The sequence below is a fragment of the Mchenga conophoros genome, linkage group LG22, assembly GCF_057382185.1.
Source record: "Mchenga conophoros isolate Kocher_MC1m ecotype Shallow Benthic linkage group LG22, M_conophoros_male_GT1.1, whole genome shotgun sequence".
Taxonomy (NCBI): domain Eukaryota; kingdom Metazoa; phylum Chordata; class Actinopteri; order Cichliformes; family Cichlidae; genus Mchenga; species Mchenga conophoros.
The window spans coordinates 34505615-34528213 of record NC_140546.1 but is presented as its reverse complement, the minus strand read 5'-3'; the positions used below and the strand labels follow the sequence as shown (position 1 = coordinate 34528213).

The 22599-nt window shown below is 40.7% G+C and overlaps 1 long non-coding RNA gene across 1 annotated transcript; it reads left to right on the top strand.

Moving 5' to 3' along the window:
* The first annotated feature begins 19956 nt into the window (after positions 1-19956).
* Positions 19957-21688, top strand: LOC146549801 (uncharacterized). The gene is made up of 3 exons (XR_014890452.1): positions 19957-20108; positions 20187-20243; positions 20677-21688. It is a non-coding gene; the product is annotated as an uncharacterized LOC146549801 (long non-coding RNA).
* The last annotated feature ends 911 nt before the right edge of the window (positions 21689-22599 follow it).

Genomic DNA, 22599 nt, shown 5'->3' with positions numbered 1-22599 from the left:
TTCAATTCTCAGTGAGTAAATACCTTAAGCCGTTTTGTTCCATACGCCTCCTGACTGTCCTTTCAGACACTCCGAACCTCGTCGCAATTTCACTCGCTGTCAATCCACAGAGAACATGATGCTCTAAAACGTCAATCGGTATATCAAAAGCGGGGCGTCCCGTTCCGTGAGTTTGCCGCTGTTCCGCGATGCTTTGCTGGAGTACTTCATGTAAGTTTGCAGTCACTCTACCATCAATGTCTTGGTTGGAGAGTGCGGAAATAAGTCCAAGAATTTCAATAAATTCCTCAGTTTTATTTGTCACATGCTCCGGCTGAGCAATTCCTGCTTCAACATTATCTGCTAGGTCTAAAATATCTCTTACCAACTCGAGAGCGATTTCACGAAAATCCCCCATGACGGTAGCCATGTTTTGCAAGGAGCCACTCCAGACCAAAGCAATAGTTTTTGACTGGATAGGTGTTAACCCCGCCTCCTTGCCGTGATGGGTGAGGCTGACAGATAAAATTATTTCATGATGAGAGCCAGGCGCCAGGACTGCCAAAATGAAATAAATAAATATATCATTAAATAATTAATTAAATGTGTCAATAATTAATTAAATGTGTCAATAATTAAAATGTGAAATACATAAATAATTAATTAATTAAATGTGTCATAACTATTTATTTAATTAATTAATTCCAATTGTAATTAATTATTGCCACATTTAATTAATTATTTAATGGTGTATTTAATTAATTCATTATGGCAGTCCTGGCGTTCCATACTGTTGGCATCAATATCAAAAAACTGTAAAAGATGCCAAAAGACAACACTTATCTGACATTATTTCGTCAAACTGTCGCAACCTGCATGTTTTATTTAAAACCATTAACTCTGTTCTTAGTGGACCACATACTGACTGCAGCCTCGTCTGCAGCCTGTAAACGTTTTTTTAAACACTCTTTTATTGAGAAGGTCTCCTCCACCGGGGCTCAAATCTCTTGGTAGCCCTACTGAGACCCCCAATGTGTATTTAGATACCTTGGCACAGTACGTTAAACCAGCTGTGACAAACATGGAGGTCAAAGTGAACTCTGAACTGAAGCTTGGCAGTCAGATTAAGGCAGTGGTAAAATCAAGCTTCTTTCAGCTCAGGCAGCTGATAAAATAAAGACATTTATTTCACAGCAGCACTTTGAGACAGTTATCCACGCCTTGGAGGGAGCTGAGAGGTAACTCAGGTTTTAAAAAGGCCAAATCATCATCCAGGGATGAACAATCATATTTAAAATCTGGATGCATGGGTCTCGGAGGCAGAGGAACATCACTAGGACACATGAAAAACGTCACTTCATCATCCAGGGATGAACGATCATTTTTCAAATCTGGATGAATGATCTTGTCAGTGTCCTTTGAATGAAAGCTGGCATCAGCAGGTGGAGGATTTGAAGAAACTGGAACATCCCAAGTCATCAGCCTCATGCGTTTAGGCATCAAATGTTCCTCTTCATCCTCCACAGAAATAACACTTGAATATCTGCGCTTTCTACCCAGACCTAACTCTGCAATGGGTGGAGGTGTCAGAGGCAGAGGACACATTAAAAAGGCCAAATCATCATCCAGGGATGAACAATCATATTTAAAATCTGGATGCATGATCTTGTCTGTGTCCTTTGACTGAAAGCTGGCATCAGCAGGTGGTGGACTTAGGAGCTCACATGCAGGTGCGCTGATAGGTCTGAACATGAAAGCGGGAACTTCATTGTCCAGAGCACAACGGTCTGCACTGGATGAGTGTGGGAGCTTCTCCTTTGCCCGTGGAGGAGGCAGACTTTGAGCCAAAGGGATCTCGTGTTGCAGAGAAACATTCAAGTCATCTGACGTTTTGCTCTGTTACATATTATTATTGTTGTTGTTGGATTTAATGTTTAGAAACAGACACAGTGAAGGGTAACTTACCACAGCTCGAGCCATTTTAGGCGTCTGTCAAGGCAAAGACGCAGGATTTGGTTTCTCTGTGTAACATTACAGGACAGTTGTCAGTTTCATTTTCAAGTCAGTTGGATAAATTCATATCAAACTTCTCAAACTGTATCATTAAAGCATTGTTTAGGTGGACAAATATGAAAGATATGAAGATAAAAACAGTAACAGCTGGCAATCAAGGGAAAACAACCTTATGAAAAAGGTCTTAATCATTGTTGTTTAAAAGTAAATCTTTCAGTCCTTACTTCAGTGATTGTTTGAAGTCTCTGTGCTTGTTGTCAGTCGCAGATTTGTGTAAAATAGTTGCAGTTTGTGAATAAAGTTTGCAGGAGCTCCAAAGTTTGTCTGTTCAATACCAAAGTAATGAGGAGTCTGAGTGCAGGTTTGGAATCCTCAGTGACAGAAGAATGCAGCAATGTTTGAATTTGAATTTGTTATATTAACAACAACTACCAGGATCATACCATAGCAGCACAGTGATGCCCAATCAAATGTCAGGTACAAGGGATAGCCCACATACACATCCAACAGCACAGTAAAGCAATGGGCACCAATGCCACCAGTCAGGCCTTAAAAATACCAGAGTTATATAACAGCACACTGACAGTGTCTCATACAAAAATATAAAATGTATAAATACAGTTAATATAATTTTTATTTACATTTTATTTAATTCTCTTCATATAGTGCCAAACAGATGTCTCAAGGCGTCACTGTTACAACATAGATAAACATGAAATCCATTATTTAATTCTCTTCCATTCACTCCAGTTCAATTCAATAGCTATATAGATGGATAGACAGATATTTTATTAGATACTGTATTATATACTATATTGATTCCAAATGGAGAATTAATGTGTTATATCACCAGGATAATGAATTCAAGCAGTACAATCTCCAATAAACAGACAACACAGTTCAAGTTCAAAGTGCAATGTGTGCAGGATCCAGGCTTTATATTGTAAGATGCAAAATGTTTATATATACATAATATTGTCACTGTGGCTGATGTGATTGCAGTATGAACCCAAAAGCAGACAAGGGAGAGATGGAACTGAATCTTAACAAAAAGCAAACCATTTATTAGGTTGAAAAAACATGAACACAAAACAAGGCCCAGCAAACAGGGGTGAAAACTAAAACCTACACTGGGAATAACTCGGTACAACTATGACAGGAAAAACATGAACATGAACCTAAACAGAATCAGGAGATAACCTGAAACCCGGAATAACGTGAACGGAGGAAAACAGACGCACCAACACTGACCAGAGGAAGACAGCGGACTTAAATACACAGAAGAGAAAGGAGGGAAGTGGAAACACAGCTGACACAAATGAACCTGACACCACAGGGGAAGCAAAATGAAACACACTGAACATGGAAACACAACCCTTTCAAAATAAAAGACAAAACAAGGAGAGACGTAGACGTGTGATGGGCTGAGTTGAAAAAGCAGGAGGAGTCACAGGAATTATTACAAAAACATGGTTTTCATTTATTTAACCCAAAAAAGCTGTGATGGATGGCCTTCGCCTCACGGTAATGCACCAAAGCTTTATCCGCCACCCTCCAGCCCAGAGGAACGAGACGCTCTTGTAAAATTGACATTCTCCTCCCTGGCAGCGTCCCCAGCAAACCATGTGGAAGTCAACCTGACCGCGGAGCTACTCATGCAGCAAGGTGGTTCCCCTCTCTTCCTAATCTGTCTTAGGTGTGTGAGGGCTCAGAGAAGCACTTCCAGTTCATTAAAGGAAATGTGCCATCTTTCTGCACCTTTGGTAATCACATCCCATTTGCTTTGCCATTCACACAAATTTTGACTAAGGGTCCCCAGCCTCTGCATGCCATTTTATATACTGTTGCAGAGTCAGTCACAAACCAAACATGAGAAGACAAAACAAAATCTTAACTTAAATAACGTCTTAACATTATCAAGGTAAACTTATTTTAGAAGAGGTCTTTAAAAAAGAATTTTACAAGCAGATCTTCAATTCAGAGTAACAATCGTGTTGTACACAGTTTTTAACATCTTTCCATGAGCGATTAGCTAGGTCTTTTTCCACTTCTAAGCATTTCATGCAGTGTTCTTTTTTTGGAACTTTGCGCTCTGCTACAAATTTTCCCAGCCGTCTTTGCACTGCCGTCTTCTCTGCTTCACTCCATGGCCTCCTGACCTTTGCACAGGGGATCTCTACAAATAACACAAAAGACAACATGGACTGTTAACTTTACAACATGTATGTAACCGTAGGTTTTGTTTGTTTGTTTGTTTTTAAAATGGGGTTCTGCTTGTGTATATATACAGAAAATGCCTAACCAAACGGTAGGTTCAACAATTTACTCAACATTACAGAAACATGAGATCAGTTGTTGAGTAATATACTTAGAGTGAAACAGCAGCCAGTTTACTTCTATACATTTTGTTTTCACAGGTACTTGTTGCATCTAGCCTTTTAAAATAAGATACTAACTAGTTATTTCTGCTAAAATCATTCGCCATAACAATATTGTTGTAAACAAAACAAAACAAAAAAACTCTGTCACACTTTAATAATTTGTTTTTGTTTTAAATAAGGCAAATATTTCTGATGTACTAGTAATTAAAAAAAAACTGTGGTGTTGGTAATAATCATAATCAGCCCTAAATATATGCTTTAGCAAAAAGGAAAGTTTGAAGCCTAATCTTAAAAGTAGATAGTGTCTGTCTCCCGAATCCCAACTGGAAGCTGGTTCCACAGAAGAAGGGCCTGAAAACTGAAGGCTCTCCCTCCCATTCTACTTTTTCAAGGCCAAGTACAATAACCCAAGTTTTATCTCAATTTAGAAGCAGAAAATTAGAGGTTGTCCAGGTCTTTATGTCTTTAAGACATCCCTGTATTTTATCTATCCATGAAGCCATAAAACAGGAAGTGATACGATACCAACAACACCAAGTGAAAGAACCAGTGAGCAGTCAGTCAGCAACCATGTAGTCTACTTGATGAGCTTTGTTGCTTGTACTTGCCGTTTCTTGCTGTCTTTTCACAAACCTCTCACTGAAAATGATGGTCCAGACTGTCAATCTAGTTCACTTTAAAGGTTTTGATTTTAAAACACAACATCTAAAATATTCATTGTAAGAAAATAACATTGATGTAAAGTAGTTGTCTTTAAGTGGTAAATCATAGGACTAGTGATGGGATTTCCGGCTCACTAAAAAGAGCCGAACCGGCTCTTCAGGTTGTTTTGTTGCTTTAATTAATTTATTATTAACAATAATATAAAATTATGCACAAAAGGAATTACTAATGTAAAAAAAAAAAAAAAGTGGTTTTATTTATATATGTTTATATATAAATATATGCGGTGGCCCCTAGAGACAAAGCAAGTACAAACTCCAAAAGACATTTCTAGTGTTAACTGAACTTCAAAAACAGAGCTACCTAGATCACTTAAATTAAACAATTGAAAGCATATGTGTATGGTTTGTGTATTTATACACAAGCACTCATATATATTAAAATAATTTAAAAAAATGTTAATTTACCTGTTTGTAGCAAGTACATAAGCTAAAGAGTAAATTGAGTTGGTTATGAGTAGTTGGGCTAATTCAGAAGATATCAGATTCGGCTCTAGGAGGTGAGTGAAGTACAATAAACATACAACCACAGATATTGTGATTACAGTTATTATTTATAGTGAAAATAAAGTGCAATTACCAAATACCAATATTTACAAAATCTGCAGACAGGAAAAAGATAAACCATAATTCAAACTTGTAAAATATCCGCTGCACAGCGGTGCAGCAACCTCGTCCAACCTCTGGCAAACAATGTCCATAAAGTTTATTTCATAATTGATATAAGTCCAACGCGTATGACAGTCTGTAACAGGTTGAAATTGGAAGTGTGATGATCAGCACTAAGATTCCAAGACTAAAACCTCGGAAGTGAGATTTAGGGGACTGAAAACCAGGGGGGGAGAGTGTAGGCCGCAGCAGCCTCCTACCAGACCGCAGGAAGTTGTAGCTGGGGTTCTGGCTCGTTGGGCCTAGCTCGCCATCCAAGGTAGTGGTGTCGCTGTGGTCTCTCCAGGGCACCACTAGCCTGCACATTCACTACGTGCGATGTCAAGGTCAAGGTCAAGGTCAGATTTATTTATATAGCACATTTCCAACAGCCGATGCTGCACAAAGTGCTTAACAATAACAATAAAATTAAAAACTACAGTGTAATACACATATGAGCCTTCACGCATCTACCCACGGCGGTATCAAAGTACTGTTGCTTCCATCCGCTAACGCCTCTCCCCCACGTCTTTCCGAGACGACAACCCGGAAGGCATATATCGGTGCCTCGCGAATGTGATTGGTCACAACAGGCACGTGCAGACTCGCGGCGTGGCGTGCGTCATGACGCGTCGCGATGCCTTCACGGACACGCTCCAATTGGAATTTAAGATTTCGGTTTAGTTATAGATGCAGTTCTTTTTATTTTTATGTGGGTTACATGTTACTACCACACACCAAAGCCGGTCATAGCCACTAGGTAACAAAAGCTCAAAACTGCACCTAGCATTCTGGAGCACTTCTGTTGTCTTTTGTACGTGCTTCTGAGTTTGTACGTGCTTCGGAGTTTTTACGTGCTTCGGAGTTTTTACGTGTTTTGGAGTTTGTGTGTGCTTCAGGGTTTGTACGTGCTTCGGAGTTTGTACGTATTTTGGAGTTTTTACGTGTTTTGGAATTTGTACGTGTTTTGGAGTTTGTACATGCTTCGGAGTTTGTGCGTGCTTCGGAGTTTTTATGTGGTTTAGAGTTTGTAAGTGCTTCGGAGTTTGTACGTGCTTCGGAGTTTTTATGTGGTTTGGAGTTTGTACGTGCTTCGGAGTTTGTACGTGCTTCGGCGTTTTTACGTGTTTTGGAGTTTGTACATGCTTCAGGGTTTGTACGTGCTTCGGAGTTTTTACGTGCTTTGTCTCTAGGGGCCACCATAAATATACTTTTATTTATTCACTCCACATAAAATTTAATAAATAAATCATATAATACCAAAAACAACTATTCACATTTCAACTTTTAACTATTTCAATTTTTAGCTTTTTCCTTTTAAACAAATTTAAAGTGCGAGAGACAGATTTGGTGTTACAAGCTTCATGTTATGGATTAGTCAAGTGTAAAACTATTTGACCACACAATATAATTTCCAATTCAATATAGCAGGACAGGGGAAAAAAAGACAATAAATACTCTATCATACATACCAGCAACAGAAACCTCCAGGGTGCTGAGGTTCTTGCCCCTTAAGGTGCCAGTGCCTTCCTCCATTGCAAACAGAAGCTTGCTTATCTTAGCAATTTGAAAGGTTTTATCTGTCTGTCTGTAAAAGTCCTGGTGAACTCTGATGTCATGTCCCATGAACCTTGCAACTTGCTCGAGCTCTTGATCATTAAGATCCAGGAGTTGACAAAGTGTGGCAACCTGTTTTCTTAATTTAGTTGGCCTCAGAAGCTCAGGGGTTTCTGCTTTGCTTTGGTTTGCATATTTTTGTGGGCAGTCACATCCACGTATGTGTGTCATCCCACCAGGTCTAGCAAAGAGATAGGGATTTTCAGCAGGTACACCAGCTGCTTCTCTCTTTTTCACCAACAAATCCATTGACTCCTTCATTCTGTCGCTCAAAAAACACTGCCACTTTCCTGCCTCTCTTTCCCCTGATTCCCCCTGCGGGTTAATAGCTTGCTTAGCTCCTTTTCTAATGGTGACAAGGTTTCGTAAATGTCTTCATTAATGGGACTTGTGTTTACGTTCTTGTAGGTCTGAAGAGTCAAGCATGATGCTTCCCCTTCACGTCACTTGTTAAAGACAATAACCTGTGCCAAAACAGTCTCGTTCAATGCCTTGTATGCTGCCAAATCCATGTGCTGCATCAGTCTCTCTCTTGCTTCACCTTCCACGGTACGGAGATGGTCCCTCAGAGCAATCACATATTTGGTGAGGGGAATGTCATCCTGTTTATTCCACCTCTTTTCTTGTATTGTTTGGTGAGCACTGACAGATACACTGTTCCTCCAGTTTTTGTCCAGAAGTTCAAAGAATTTTTTGGCCGCCTTCTCTGCATGGTCATCAGCATTCATAAGAGTCTGTCCAATCAGGACCTCGACTGCTCCTTTAAGACAAAATCCAATTTTGACTGCTGTTGACGGTTTGCCATATTCATTTTTGCCTGGACTAAAGTTTGTAAGATGCTTGGCAACACTGACAACTATTATACCCGATTCTTTGATCCCCATGATAGAACAGAGAAAACCTGACTCAGGAGTGGTCAAAACATTTGTAATTCTTTATTCAATCATCTTCCGGAAGAGAGAGCCCTGCACAGCCCAAAGCCCAAAGCAGAATCTCTAACATTACAATCTAAAAATGCGTCTCATATAGTGTTATTTTGGTACTTAACACGTCACACAGTTTCAGTACAAACAACTCCTTATATGTCAGTAGCTTCCTCTTTTTCTGTCTAGCTTCCTCTATTTATTAATATGCTTGTACAGCTGCACACAGACTTCCTGTTTTTCAGTCTGGCTGAGCACTTAGTTTGTGAGTCAAAAGTGGCCTTGGTTTACAAGCCTTCATTACTAAAATACATAAAACAATATAATCAGCAAATAAGCATTAAGAATATATATTTATTTCTTAACACAACAAACTCAAATTTTGATGGTTTGCACAAATCTTCAAGAACATTCACTGTCTTGTCCATATCTTTTGCAGCTAACATGAACCGGCCAAGCTCCCTCATGTAATGTATTGGTGCTTAGACTTCACACGGCCATGTCTTGCATATAGCGATTCTCCATATTTGCAAATCAGAGAATCACTCCTGATGTGAAAGGACACTTGATCTTGTCGCATGTTGTTAATAATAGTCTGACATCCTTTAGATTAATGTTTTATTGGAAGCAGGCGTGCAGCATAACTCTGGACTCTAGGATGTCTTTTTTTTGACACACACAGTTTTTTATTTTTGAATGACAACTCACGTTTCCATAATGTCTTTTTGCTATACATTCCAAAGCAATACAGGCAAGGTAAATATGTTCCTACTATGGCTTAATTAGATGGCTGCTTCCATGTTACAACTTGTCCTCTGCCTTTTTGTATGACTTTGCTGTTGTGCTTAAAGTCTCCTTTATTGCGAAGTTGTTCTAGAAGATCCTTCCTTTCTTTGGAACCTAGAGGGTAGCTAAAGGCATATGCCACATCACTCATCTCCATGTGCTTCCTCTGCAGGTGTCTTGATGTTTTGGCTTGGGACTTCCCACAGTAAAGACAATAATGTTTTTTGTCCCATACTCGTTTGTTGTCCTACCTTTTTGTACATGTTTTTACAGTCACCTCTGATTTCCGTTTAGCCTGTTTAGCCTTTTTTTTTCTCCCTTGTGATCATTTCTTTCTTTTCCCATATGTTCTGGGTGTCTTTTTAAGAGTCATGTTTCTCAGTTCTTTATTATCACTGTCGCTATTGCTAGAAACGTCAGTGATCTTTAGTGTCTTACTTTGTTGACTGTGGGTGTCCTCATCACTTAAGTCTGAAATTTGACTTGGCACGTATTCAGAGTCGGAACAAATGGAGAAATCCAGCTCAGAGCAATCACTCTCCTCCTGAATAGGTAAAGAGAATAATCATCGTGAGAAGAAGTCAATTATAGGGATAGAGTTATGTAATAAAGCTGTAAAACTATCTTCCAAAAGTTGAGACGCTGTGTAAAATGCAAGTTAAAATAGAACGCAATGTTTTTCAAAGCCCACATCTCAGTGTATGGGGGTGCATTAGTGCCTATGGAGCTAGCAGCATGCACATGTGGAAACGCATTGTCAGTGCCGAAAGAAAATACAGGTTATAGAGCAACATATGCTCCCATCTAAACAACATCTTTTTCGGGGAAGGCCTTGGATATTTCAGCAAAGCAATTATAAATCGCATAGTGCATGTATTATAATGGCATTGTTTCATAGTCCAATACTCTGAGTGCTGAAATGACCAGCCTGCAGTCAAAACCGTTCACCTTCTCATAACATTTGGAGCATCATGAAACGAAAAATACGACAAAGGCGGCCCAGGACTGTTGAGCAGGTAAAATCTTACATCAGACAAGAAAGGGACAACATTGCTCTCCTTAAAGTCCAGCAACTGGTCTCCTCAGATCCCCGATGTTTACAATGTTGTAAAAAGAAAAGAGAAAATTCACAGTGGGAAACAAGGATAAAGCATCCATAAATTCCGTGAGAGGACTCAGTGCTTTATTCAAAGATTCAAGAACATCCATGTCCTGCCATGTTAGGACTAGATGTCTTGTTTTTTTGTCTGCACGGAGAACCTGTGAGAGCGCTTTCTCTTGCTCTATAACTCTGTTAATCATATGTTGTAGGGAGCCCCACCTGGTAGGGGTGTCTGTGATAAGCTGGTGAGCAGGTAAGCCCAATTCTGCTTGAACCTTGGCCAGTTCATGTCGTCTTTTCCATGAATTGGAGAAGGCACTCACCAATCGCTTGCAGACACCAACTGCTCGTTCCACCTGAGGTAGTTTCAAATTCCTCTCTGTGTAAAAAAAATGTAAGATACATATATTTATCGGTTACACTTTAAGGCAGAAGTAACATTTTTTTAGGCTACATTCTAGTAAAATGTTAATTTGCACATCGTAGTGTGGCAAATCTCCGTTAATGAGTTACAGCATTTCGCCCCGTGCGTGGGGCTGGACGGCGCTAACGGAGACTCGTTAACGGAGATTTGCCGTGTTAATGCAGTTGTGGCGTAAACGTAATTTTAACAAGATTAACACTGACAGCAAACGCTGCAGGGAAAATTATGCCTTAAGCAAATTGTTTTGGTAGCAATTAATCTTCCAAGCTTTTAACATGCTCGTTTAAATTGTACCTTTAGAACTGTAATATCCTACGTGGCCTGCTATTGTTTATTATTATTGAAATATAATTTTGCATTTAGACACTCACCAATGGCTAGGTGGAGACGGCGACCAAAACACTGTAAGCGTGTCCACTCATTCAGCTGAAGTGCAAGGATGTTGTTTGCAGCATTATCCGTAGTGACACACACTAGACGATCCTCATGCAGTCCCCACGACACAAGAGCTTCCCTGAGGCCTCTGGCTATCATTTCTCCTGTATGATCATCAGGAAAATAACTTGTCTGCAAACATCGACTGTAGAGTGTCCAGTCTCAGATGAAATGACTGACTTAATCATAGGGCCTTAAATTCTCTATACATGACAGTGAATATTTTAAAGACATTAGCTTGAAACTTATCTTTCTCATACAGTTTATTTAATGTTTCAAAAGCCTCTTCAAAAATGCACTGTATTTTCATTTTCTATCTGTTACACACGAAGACTGAGACCAGCCAGATTCAGAAGACTGTGAGCTGCCTAAAGCCGCAACCAAACAGCTTTCCAAACAATGATCTGGACCTGAAACATCCAGAGCCTGAAAGGGTAAATATAATCCAGTGTACCACTTAATGAACTAATAATTTAATCTATCATCATTCTTTATGGATGCTGTGTGTGTGTGTTTGGCAGTCACCTGGGTGTGATGTGATTTACATGGACCGTGGCTTGTAGGTCCTTTTCATTGTTTCAAAGTGCAAGTCTGGATAACATCTGAGTGTGTTTGTGTGTTAACCACCCAAATGTGACTTAGGAGGACCACACTGTTATTGGGGGACTCCGTCAAAGTTTGCTTCATGGTGACATCACTCTGGTTTTAGGAGGGGTCTTCTCGTATTTTTTTGACAGTTTGACCTACAGCATGCAGAACTGACTGCATGTGCTTTGTTTCTAAGTTGAAATGGTTTGAAACTCAGGCTTGAACATTAAGATAGATAGTACTATACAACTTCTTAACTTGTTTTAGGCACTTTTTACTGCTGTAGTGCATGGGTTCTCTCTGGCTGTGTACTCTGGCTTCTTCCCACAGTCCAAAGATGTAGCTTATGGGGTTAGGTTAACTGGTGATTCAAAACTGCCCTTTGGTGTGAATGCAAACGCTTGTCCTTCCATGTTAGACTGGTGATCTGTCCAGGTTGCACTGCCCTATGGTAGCTGGTATAGGCCCCAAACCTGCTACCCCACAATCCTGATAAGGATAAGTGGAAGAGGATGGATGACTGCAAAGGAATCAGCTGTTAATTGGAGTGACAGGCTGTCGCAGGGTATCACATTGACAGACTCTACCACACTCACACCTATGGGCAATTTAGAATTACCAGTCCAGCAAGCCCCACTAACTGGATGTCTTTGGGCGGAAGCTGTAGTTGCCAGATACAACTCGGGTGAGAGGCATTGTACACCCATCATATTTGGAATAGGTTCCAGCTGCAAGGATAAGCAAATAAGGAAGGATTGTTTTTTATTTTGTTTTTGTTTTTTGTTTTTACTCTGACCCACCTCACGCAGATAAGAATGCATGTGCCATTTTTAAGAAGCTGCAGTGTTTTAACTCAATTTGCTATTCTAGATAACAACAAAGTGAAAGAATCAATTCCCCTAATCCCAGTAAAATGGTTCCAGTAGAAAAAAGTGAAGAGGTCAATTGCGTTCAAATTTTATACTGGGATGAAGTGTATTAGTTGATATCTGAAACTGAATTGAAAACACCTCACCTTTCCAACTGTCCAAAACAAATAAATGTTGCAATATTTTGCTAACAGTGTCACAATCATCGTCTGGTGTGCACAACAATATCATCTTTGGACAAGTGCATTCAGTGTGTGGGACCGGTTTCCTCCCTCAAGTGGCTTGGCTATAAGTGCAAAGGTGAGACATTTGGTAAATGGCCTGTATTTATATAGCGCTTTACTAGTCCCTAAGGACCCCAAAGCGCTTTACATATCCAGTCATCCACCCATTCACACACTGGTGATGGCAAGCTACATTGTAGCCACAGCCACCCTGGGGCGCACTGACAGAGGCGAGGCTGCCGGACACTGGCGCCACCAGACCCTCTGACCACCACCAGTAGGCAACGGGTGAAGTGTCTTGCCCAAGGACACAACGACTGAGACTGTCCAAGCCGGGGCTCGAACCAGCAACCTTCCGATTACAAGGCGAACTCCCAACTCTTGAGCCACGATCGCCCCACTAAATGTGTACCTATTCACATTTAGTGAATAGGTACAGTATATAGTAAAATTAAGATAGCTGAAATGAACACTGCTCCCTTTTTAATCAGTGGGTGGTCACGTCTAATTAAAGAAATGTAGTATTACCTCATTGGTCACTTTTGAATGCTGGCGGTGATTTCATTTTAGTGGTAGCATGAGACAGTCTACAACCCACACAAGTGGCTCAGGTAGTGCAGCTCATCTAGCGTAGCACATCAATGTGAGCTGTGGCAAGAAGGTTTGCTGTGCCTGTTAGTGTAGTGTCCAGAGCATGGAGGTGCTACCTGGATGTGGAGTAGGCCATAGGAGGGCAACAACCCAGCAGCAGGACCGCTACCTCCACCTTTGTACAAGGAGGAACAAGAGGAGCCCTGCAAAATGACCTCAAACAGGCCACAAATGTGCATCTGTCTGCTCAAATGGTCAGAAACTGACTTCATGAGGGTGGCTTGAGGGTCCAGCGTCCACAGGTGGGGATTGAGCTTGCAGCCCAACACCATGCAGGATGTTTGGCATTTGCCAGAAAACACAAAGTTTGGAAACTTCGGCACTGGCACCCTATGCTCCTCACTAGAGCAGGGCGATATGGCCAAAAATATTTATCACGATATATATTTGAAAATTTGCGATAACGATATAACTGACGATATAATTGATGCGAGACAAAATACAACTCCACAACATTACTAGTGCAAAAAGACAACCTTCCATTTATTTTCACTTAAACAAGAAGCTGGTTTTTATGTACATTAAAGCTTTATAAAAATGTAACAGTGCAAATGCAAATTCCTTGCTGAAAGTTTAACCAAAAGGCATTTCCAGTAGAAATGGGCTGACATATCCTGAGCATAACCATGTATAATATCCACTGAAGTTAAAAAGAGGTGCTTTGCAACATTAAACTGCAGTGTGCAGTACGTATTTTTTGGACCATAAGGTGCACGGGATTATAAGGCACATTAAGCGAAACAAAGCAGTCAGATAAATCAAACTTTATTAAACTCATTCTTCTTGCTTCCTCCACTTCTGTACCATTGATTCATTAATGTTGAATTCTCTGGCAGCTGCTCTATTCCCATGTTGCTGCAGTATATTAATGACTAACCTCGTATTGTGGATGGATTATCTCAGTTGTTCTCCTGACTGAAGTTTGGTCCGTTTACAGCATCCTGCCATGCGATTGCGTTTGTCTCTAACTATCAGGAACTTTAACGTTAACTTTTATAAGTGGAAAAGTGTTAGTGTTCGTCCTCCAGCTTCACTGTTTATGTTATGCTAACATACAGTGGGGCAAAAAAGTATTTAGTCAGCCACCGATTGTGCAAGTTCCCCCACTTAAAATGATGACAGAGGTCAGTAATTTGCACCAGAGGTACACTTCAACTGTGAGAGACAGAATGTGAAAAAAAAATCCATGAATTCACATGGTAGGATTTGTAAAGGATTTATTCGTAAATTAGGGTGGAAAATAAGTATTTGGTCACCTCAAACAAGGAAAATCTCTGGCTCTCACAGACCTGTAACGTCTTCTGTAAGAAGCTTTTCTGTCCCCCACTCGTTACCTGTATGAATGGCACCTGTTTGAACTCATCATCTGTATAAAAGACACCTGTCCACAGCCTCAAACAGTCAGACTCCAAACTCCGCCATGGCCAAGGCCAAAGAGCTTTCGAAGGACACCAGGAAAAGTATTGTAGACCTGCACCAGACTGGGAAGAGTGAATCTACAATAGGCAAGCAGCTTGGTGTGAAAAAATCAACTGTGGGAGCAATCATCAGAAAATGGAAGACATACAAGACCACTGATAATCTCCCTCGATCTGGGGCTCCACGCAAGATCTCATCCCGTGGGGTCAAAATGATCATGAGAACGGTGAGCAAAGATCCCAGAACCACACGGGGGGACCTGGTGAATGACCTGCAGAGAGCTGGGACCAAAGTAACAAAGGTCACCATCAGTAACACACTACAACGGCAGGGAATCAAATCCCGCAGTGCCAGACGTGTTCCGCTGCTGAAGCCAGTGCATGTCCAGGCCCGTCTGAAGTTTGCCAGAGAGCACATGGATGATACAGCAGAGGATTGGGAGAATGTCATGTGGTCAGATGAAACCAAAGTAGAACTTTTTGGTATAAACTCAACTCGTCGTGTTTGGAGGAAGAAGAATACTGAGTTGCATCCCAAGAACACCATACCTACTGTGAAGCATGGGGGTGGAAACATCATGCTATGGGGCTGTTTTTCTGCCAAGGGGACAGGACGACTGATCCGTGTTAAGGACAGAATGAATGGGGCCATGTATCGTGAGATTTTGAGCCAAAACCTCCTTCCATCAGTGAGAACTTTGAAGATGAAACGAGGCTGGGTCTTCCAACATGACAATGATCCAAAACACACCGCCCGGGCAACAAAGGAGTGGCTCCGTAAGAAGCATTTGAAAGTCCTGGAGTGGCCTAGCCAGTCTCCAGACCTCAACCCCATAGAAAATCTGTGGCGGGAGTTGAAAGTCCGTGTTGCTCGGCGACAGCCCCAAAACATCACTGCTCTCGAGAAGATCTGCATGGAGGAATGGGCCAAAATACCAGCTACTGTGTGTGCAAACCTGGTAAAGACCTATAGTAAACGTTTGACCTCTGTTATTGCCAACAAAGGTTATGTTACAAAGTATTGAGTTGTATTTTTGTTATTGACCAAATACTTATTTTCCACCCTGATTTACCAATAAATTCTTTACAAATCCTACCATGTGGATTCATGGATTTTTTTTTTTCACATTGTGTCTCTCACAGTTGAAATGTACCTCTGGTGCAAATTACTGACCTCTGTCATCATTTTAGGTGGGGGAACTTGCACAATCGGTGGCTGACTAAATACTTTTTTGCCCCACTGTAGCTGTGTCGCTAGCGATCACGTAGCACATCATTATATACCAGCTAGCCCAACTTCAGTAACCCTACAAACGTCACTGCTGTTTAGTTTCCTGTCTTCGTTCATGTTGGAAGTGATAGCAGAGCTGTACGTTTGAATTTTTTCAGAAATCTCTCAGTCAGAACATGCAATATCATGCTTAGGTAACTAGCGAAACTAGCGAGCTAACTTCCGCTAGCTTCCTGCTAACTTCTAACTCCGTTAAATGTAATACATTTTGTTTTCATGGATGCCTGGAAGTTAAACTTTATAGTTACACCTGGTAAAGTAGCAATGCTGATCGTTTTATTAAAGATGAAAGAATTTAGACAGTTTTTAACTCTAAGTGATGCTGCAGTGTTGTTTGACCTGAAGAATACGGAGTTTAGGACCCAGATTACTCCCAGATTTAAGAGCATCTTAGTCCGACAAATACGACAATAACAACGGCCGCTTGCATGTTCTGCAAAAAAATGTGCTTTGTCGTGTATCTGACGGACAAACACCAAACCAGTTCCACATCACTGAAGTTGCACCATTTTTACAAACCAATTCTGGTTCATCTGTTTCACTCAACAAGCGGCCATGTGCATATGAAAACAAAGGCACTGCGTATGCGCGTTTTACTCCCATTCTATTGCGATATTTCATTTTCCTATCGTTGCCTAACATTATACCGGTATTACCGTGAACGGTATAATATGGCCCAGCCCTACTCCTCACAGCTGAAAGGAGGTTCAAACTGAGCACGTGACAGTCTGGAGATGCCGTGGGGAACGTTCTGCTGCCTGCAACATCCTCCAGCATGATCATATTGTGTGTGTAATGGTGTGGGGTGGCATTTCTGTGCCTGCCAGAGAGCCTGACTGTCATTGGGTAACAAGATGAGATCCTCGGACCCTTTGTGAGACCACATGCTGGTGCGTTTGGCCCTGGGGTCCACCTAATGCGAGACGACACTGGACCTCATGTGGCTGGAGTATGTCAGCAGTTCCTCCATGACAAAGGCATTGATGCTATGGACTGGCCCGCCTGTTCCCCAGACCTGAATCCAATTGAGCACATCTGGGACATCATGTCTCACTCCATCCACCACAAACTGTCCAGGGGTTGGCAGATGCTTTAGTCCAGGTCTTGGAGGAGATCCTTCAGGAGACCGTCCCCCACCTCATCCCGAGCATGCCCAGGCATTGTAGGGAAGTCATACAGGCATCTGGAGGCCACACACATTCAACTACACACTTTCATGCCATTCAACTACCTAAAGAACAAAGTATTTAATAAGAATAATTCATTCATTCACATCTGGGATGTCCTTTTTTTTTGGGGAGGGGGGGGGAGATTAGCAGTGTATGTGTAGTCATTAAAATATCCTTAAGTGTGAACAGTTTGGGTTTTTTTTTTCAGCATTTGACATTACTGTAATGCTTTGACAAAAAACTACTTCACTTAAATAGAACTGCAAAGCTAAATTAAGTCTATTAAAATGTGTTTCAGTTTGTTTGGGGGTCTGGCACAAATCCTGCCTTGCAAAATTGGCAAATGAGAATTGCCACCAGTCAACACAGGTGTGTATCCCATTCATATTTGGCTTGACTTTTTTCAGTTTATTTTTTACCTGTCTAAAGTATTGATCAATTAAAATAACTTTTATTCTTACATTCCAGAAAGAAGAAATTTCTGAATATTCAGGGGAGGATGTCAAATATCAAGCGATGATGATGGCAACCACAGCATATCAGAAGAAGAATATGTGCCAGATTCAGAGTCATATGATGAAGATTCAGATGAAGACATCTCATTATTGCCAAGCACATCAAAAGGTCTGCTATGCCAAGATGACATCTCCAAAGCGCATGAACAATCAGATTCAACGAATTTAATCCACAACTTGACAAAGGACAAGCCACAAGATAAAGTGAGCTTTGCGAAACTGAATCAGAAAAAATGACTTTAAGTAAAAGAAATTACTGCTATTTTTGTGGCAAACCACAAGCTAAAATTTCCCGCCACCTGAAAACACACAAAACGGCTCCTGATGTTGTGCATGCATTTTCCCTGCCTAGAGACTCAAACGAGCGTAAAAGTCTGTTAGAGAAATTGAGAAATAAGGGAAATTTTAAGCATAATGCTGCAGTTTTGCATGGTGGAGTGGGACCACTGAAAGTGAAGAGAAGACCCAAGATTAAAGCAGTAGAGGGAAAGTTTGCTCATTGCTTTTATTGTCAAGGGATGTATGTTCGCAAGGATCTTTGGAGACATGTCCGCAGATGTCCTAACAAACCAAAAGATGACACGGATAAAGAACCTGGAAGAACCAAAGTACTCGGCCTGGCTTTAACTCTGGAGTCTCAGTGTTATCCGCAGGTGTCAAGTGGAGTCTGGAAGGTTCTTGCTGTTATGAAACAAGATGAGATTGCCTCAGCTGTGCGAAATGACTTTACTGTTATTCAGTTTGCCCAGTCCCTCTACAATAAACATGGACAAGACCCTACAAAGTATGATTATATACGACAGAAGCTTCGTGAAGCGGGACGTTTGTTGTTGTGTCTGCGCACAGAATTCTCAGTGCATAACATGGAAGAAGCTATTAAGCCTGCTAATTTCCAGAGAGTTGTGCAAGCAGTAAAGAAAGTTTCAAGTTTTGATGAAGAGACACTGTCATACAAAACTCCAAGCCTTGTGCTGAAACTGGGACATACACTGCATAAAATGTCTGACATTATCCATTGTCGTGCCCTCATGACAGAGGATGAAGCCCTAATCAAGTCCACTGATGCGTTCAAGAAGTTGTATGTCTCCAAATGGTCCGAGATGGTGTCTCACCGTGCCTTGAACACATTGAGTGAGGCAAAGTTTAACAAGCCATCAACATTGCCCTTTACAGAAGATGTTCGGATTCTCCATCACTACCTTCAAAAATCTGCAGAAAGTGCCTTTTGCAGCTTGGAGAACGAAGCCACAGCTCAGAATTATGCCCAACTTGCACAAGTTACACTCTCACAAATCATTGTGTTCAACCGAAGACGTTCTGGAGAGGTTTCAAAGATGCGCCTCAAAAGTTTTCTTGAAAGAGACAAAACGGCACTCCACACAGATGTTGCCATGGGGCTCTCAGAAATGGAACAGAGACTCTGTAACTATTTCTGTAGAATAGAAATAATGGGAAAAAGGGACAGAAATGTTCCAGTTCTGCTAACACCAAGCATGCTGGATGCTCTGTCACTACTGGTTAGTAGGAGGCCTGACTGTGGTATTTGTGCCACTAATATCTACCTCTTTGCAAGACCCCGATCAATGAGTCATTACAGAGGAATGGACTCCTTGCATGTTCATGCACACCAGTGTGGAGCAAAGCAGCCTGAGTATCTAAGATCGACACAGCTCAGAAAACATGTTGCCCCACTCTCACAAGTCCTTAATTTGAAAAACAACGAACTTGATCAGGTTGCAGATTTCCTGGGTCATGATATCCGCGTTCACCGCGAATTCTACAGATTACAAGTTCCCACAACACAGCTGGCCAAGATTTCCAAACTGCTTTTAACACTGGAAAAAGGACATCTTTCCCAGATCCAGGGGAAATCACTGGATGAGATCAAAATAGAAGGTTTGTATTGAAAGGAGCAAATATTAGGGCAGTAGTTGAATATTATGCTTTATCAACAGAATTAAAACCTAAAAGCACAGACCATTCTTTTAAATGTCCATGGTTTAAGGTTCTTAAAGTCTATTGTTTCATCACTTTGCAACATTTGGCAAACTGCAGAGTGGTGGCCTTAAATAGTAAAACTATGTACTATAATTTCCAGTATTTGTTCTGTATTTTGTCATATCTCGTTGTTAATGTGAGGTTTTTGGGGGGGGGTTGTGTTTGTGTTTGTTTTTTTCCCCCCACAATTTCTCAGATGAAATTGCATTAAGTGATGCTGAAACAAAGGACAGTGAGAGTGAATCAGATGATGATGACACAGCACTCACAATGTCGGCGTGTGGCACCAGTGAGCCTGTACATGCAGTAGCTGATTCCACAAACACAGCGCAGCTCCAAGACACTGTAGATTGTGGTAAGTTACCACTAGCTTCGTTTCTGTGGATAAAATGTTTGTTACAAATATTAAAACTTAATCAAATTGTGTAATCAGCAGATGAAGGACCACTCACAATGCCTGCAGCAAGTGAGACTGCTGCTCCCTCTGAAGGTAAGGGGTGCAGTTGGTTCTCTAAGCTTATTATTGTTTCATCACTTTGCAACATATGGCAAACTGCAGAGTGGTGGTAAAAAGTCACTTGGATGAGTGACAAAATGTTTCTCCCACTGAAAACGCTACGTCCAGATTAACAGAATCAACGTTTTGGGATTTACTTACCTGGATGATTGAGCATGCATCAAGAGACTTTTATTCATTTTTTTATTCAGTCTTTTATTCACAGCGGAACACTAAATGTTGTCTCATTTTAGAAATTTGATAAATTTTCAAAGAGAATTTTAGCTCGTTTTGATATTGATGGTAGCAACACATTTCAGAAGTTAGTACAGGGTAGCATCCATTCTTTTAACAAGCAAATGTTTTTTTGTTTTTTTTGTTTGGTTTTTTGTTTGTTTTAACTACTACTACTTTATATATCTTCCAGAGAAAAATGCTGCTCAATCCCACAATTCCCGAAGAGCTCCCAAAAACATGTGGTCCAAGGCTGAGGTTGCTGCAGTGATGAGGCATTTTAAAGACCACATAAACGAAGGGAAACTAGCCACCAAAAATGAATGCAGTCATTGCAAATTGGTAGAAGATCCGGTGTTGGCAGGAAGAACAGTTCAAAACATAAGAGATTTTGTAAGAAACAGAGGATTAACTGCAAAAAGGCAGACAAAAATGAACTAAAATAACTGTTTAGCCAGATGTGGTTTTACATCTTGGTCAGATTGCCAATTGTTGTTAACACTGATGTTTTGTTTAAAGAAAAAAAAAGTTCTTGTCAATTACAGAAGTAGTTTGTATTTCATAATTTTTACATTTAATTTATTTAGGGTTTTTTTTGACAGGTTATATTTAAAATAAAAAATTATAAATGCATATTTTCTCCCCTTAATATTTACCTTTAGACTATTAAAATTCATTTTAAATGTTATTAATTTTTCTGTTTTCTATATTTTTATATTTCTGTGGGAAGCGTGGGCATTTTTGTCCATAGATTTCTTTTTTATTTATGGTTAAAATTAATGTTCAGATCCAAGAACACTAATAAAATGATGTTCCAGTAATCCTGTGTCCTGTCAGATGTGTATTCATGGTAATGATGAGCTATTTAAATATTACATCATTGTCCCTTTAAAGACCCAATATTATTTTTTTTGGACCTCATAAAACACATTGTTGTCAAGTGGACAATGTCTCCAGAAAACACAATAGAGTCTGGTTGATGTGTATCAGTGTATCTAGACTTCTATAGGGAGTGTATGAGGTCTGAAGTGACCCAAATTTTTTTCAGATTTTTTCGAACACTTTAACCTCGCTCCCTTGGCTCCAAGTCCTTTGAAAAGGGTAGTCCACTTAAACCACCACCGGGCGGATTGACGTAGGATAGTCCCTCCATACCACATAGACCCGTGTGTGTGTGTGTGTGTGTGTGTGTGTGTGTGTGTGTGTGTGTGTGTGTGTGTGTGTCTCAACCTCAAAATGCACTCTGCCTCACCCCGCCCGTTGACGCTTCTGACCTTTTACCAGACAGAAGCTCTCTGTGATAGGTGTAATAACCTTAACTAAGAACATGTGTAATCTATTGAATGAATGCTTTGATGAAATGATAATTAATGTAATGGTAATGATGGTTATGAATAGTAGCAGTAAAATATTTCCCTGATCTCCACACTCCCTCTCTTGAACTCTTGACCACAAGAGGTCACCATACGTTGCGCTGTGTCACTCCTCGGCCCACTCAGCTGCCTCCATGTCCATCAATGGCATGATGGGCCCGGGTCACCATTCCCAGGTCCACTGCCCTCGCTCTGACCCTCTCTAGCCGTCCTCTGGCCCAGGGAATGAGACAACACCCTCTGAGACATGAGACAAAACAAACACCTTTCCCTACTACGCCTCCCTCACGTATCTCCTCAATTGGTCTCTTAATTATTCAAACTTGGTTCAAGCTATCATGTTTGGGACTCTCTAATCAAAAACGAGCCTAACTTATGGCCTTGGCTCCCTATTTCGTCTGCCTTCAACAACGGTGGGAGTGAAGCTTCCGTGGAATGTGCTCTCCGTCTCCTCTATTATCAGAAAACAAGGTCCTGACTCTCTGAAAACAGTATTTCTTATAACTCAGCAGTATAATGCATCATAAAACAATATCATTCATTCACAATAAATCAGCAGTCCAATGTAATACAAACCAGTTTCACAAATGTAATAGTTATCACCTTCTTCTAATTCAGGAGAATAATGCAAACTAAAACTACATAATAGTTTCACAATCTTTAATTAGGGGTATAACGTGGCATAAGATAATAGAATAATCTCACAGTAGCTTTCATTGCGACAGGAAACGGTTATATGTGGT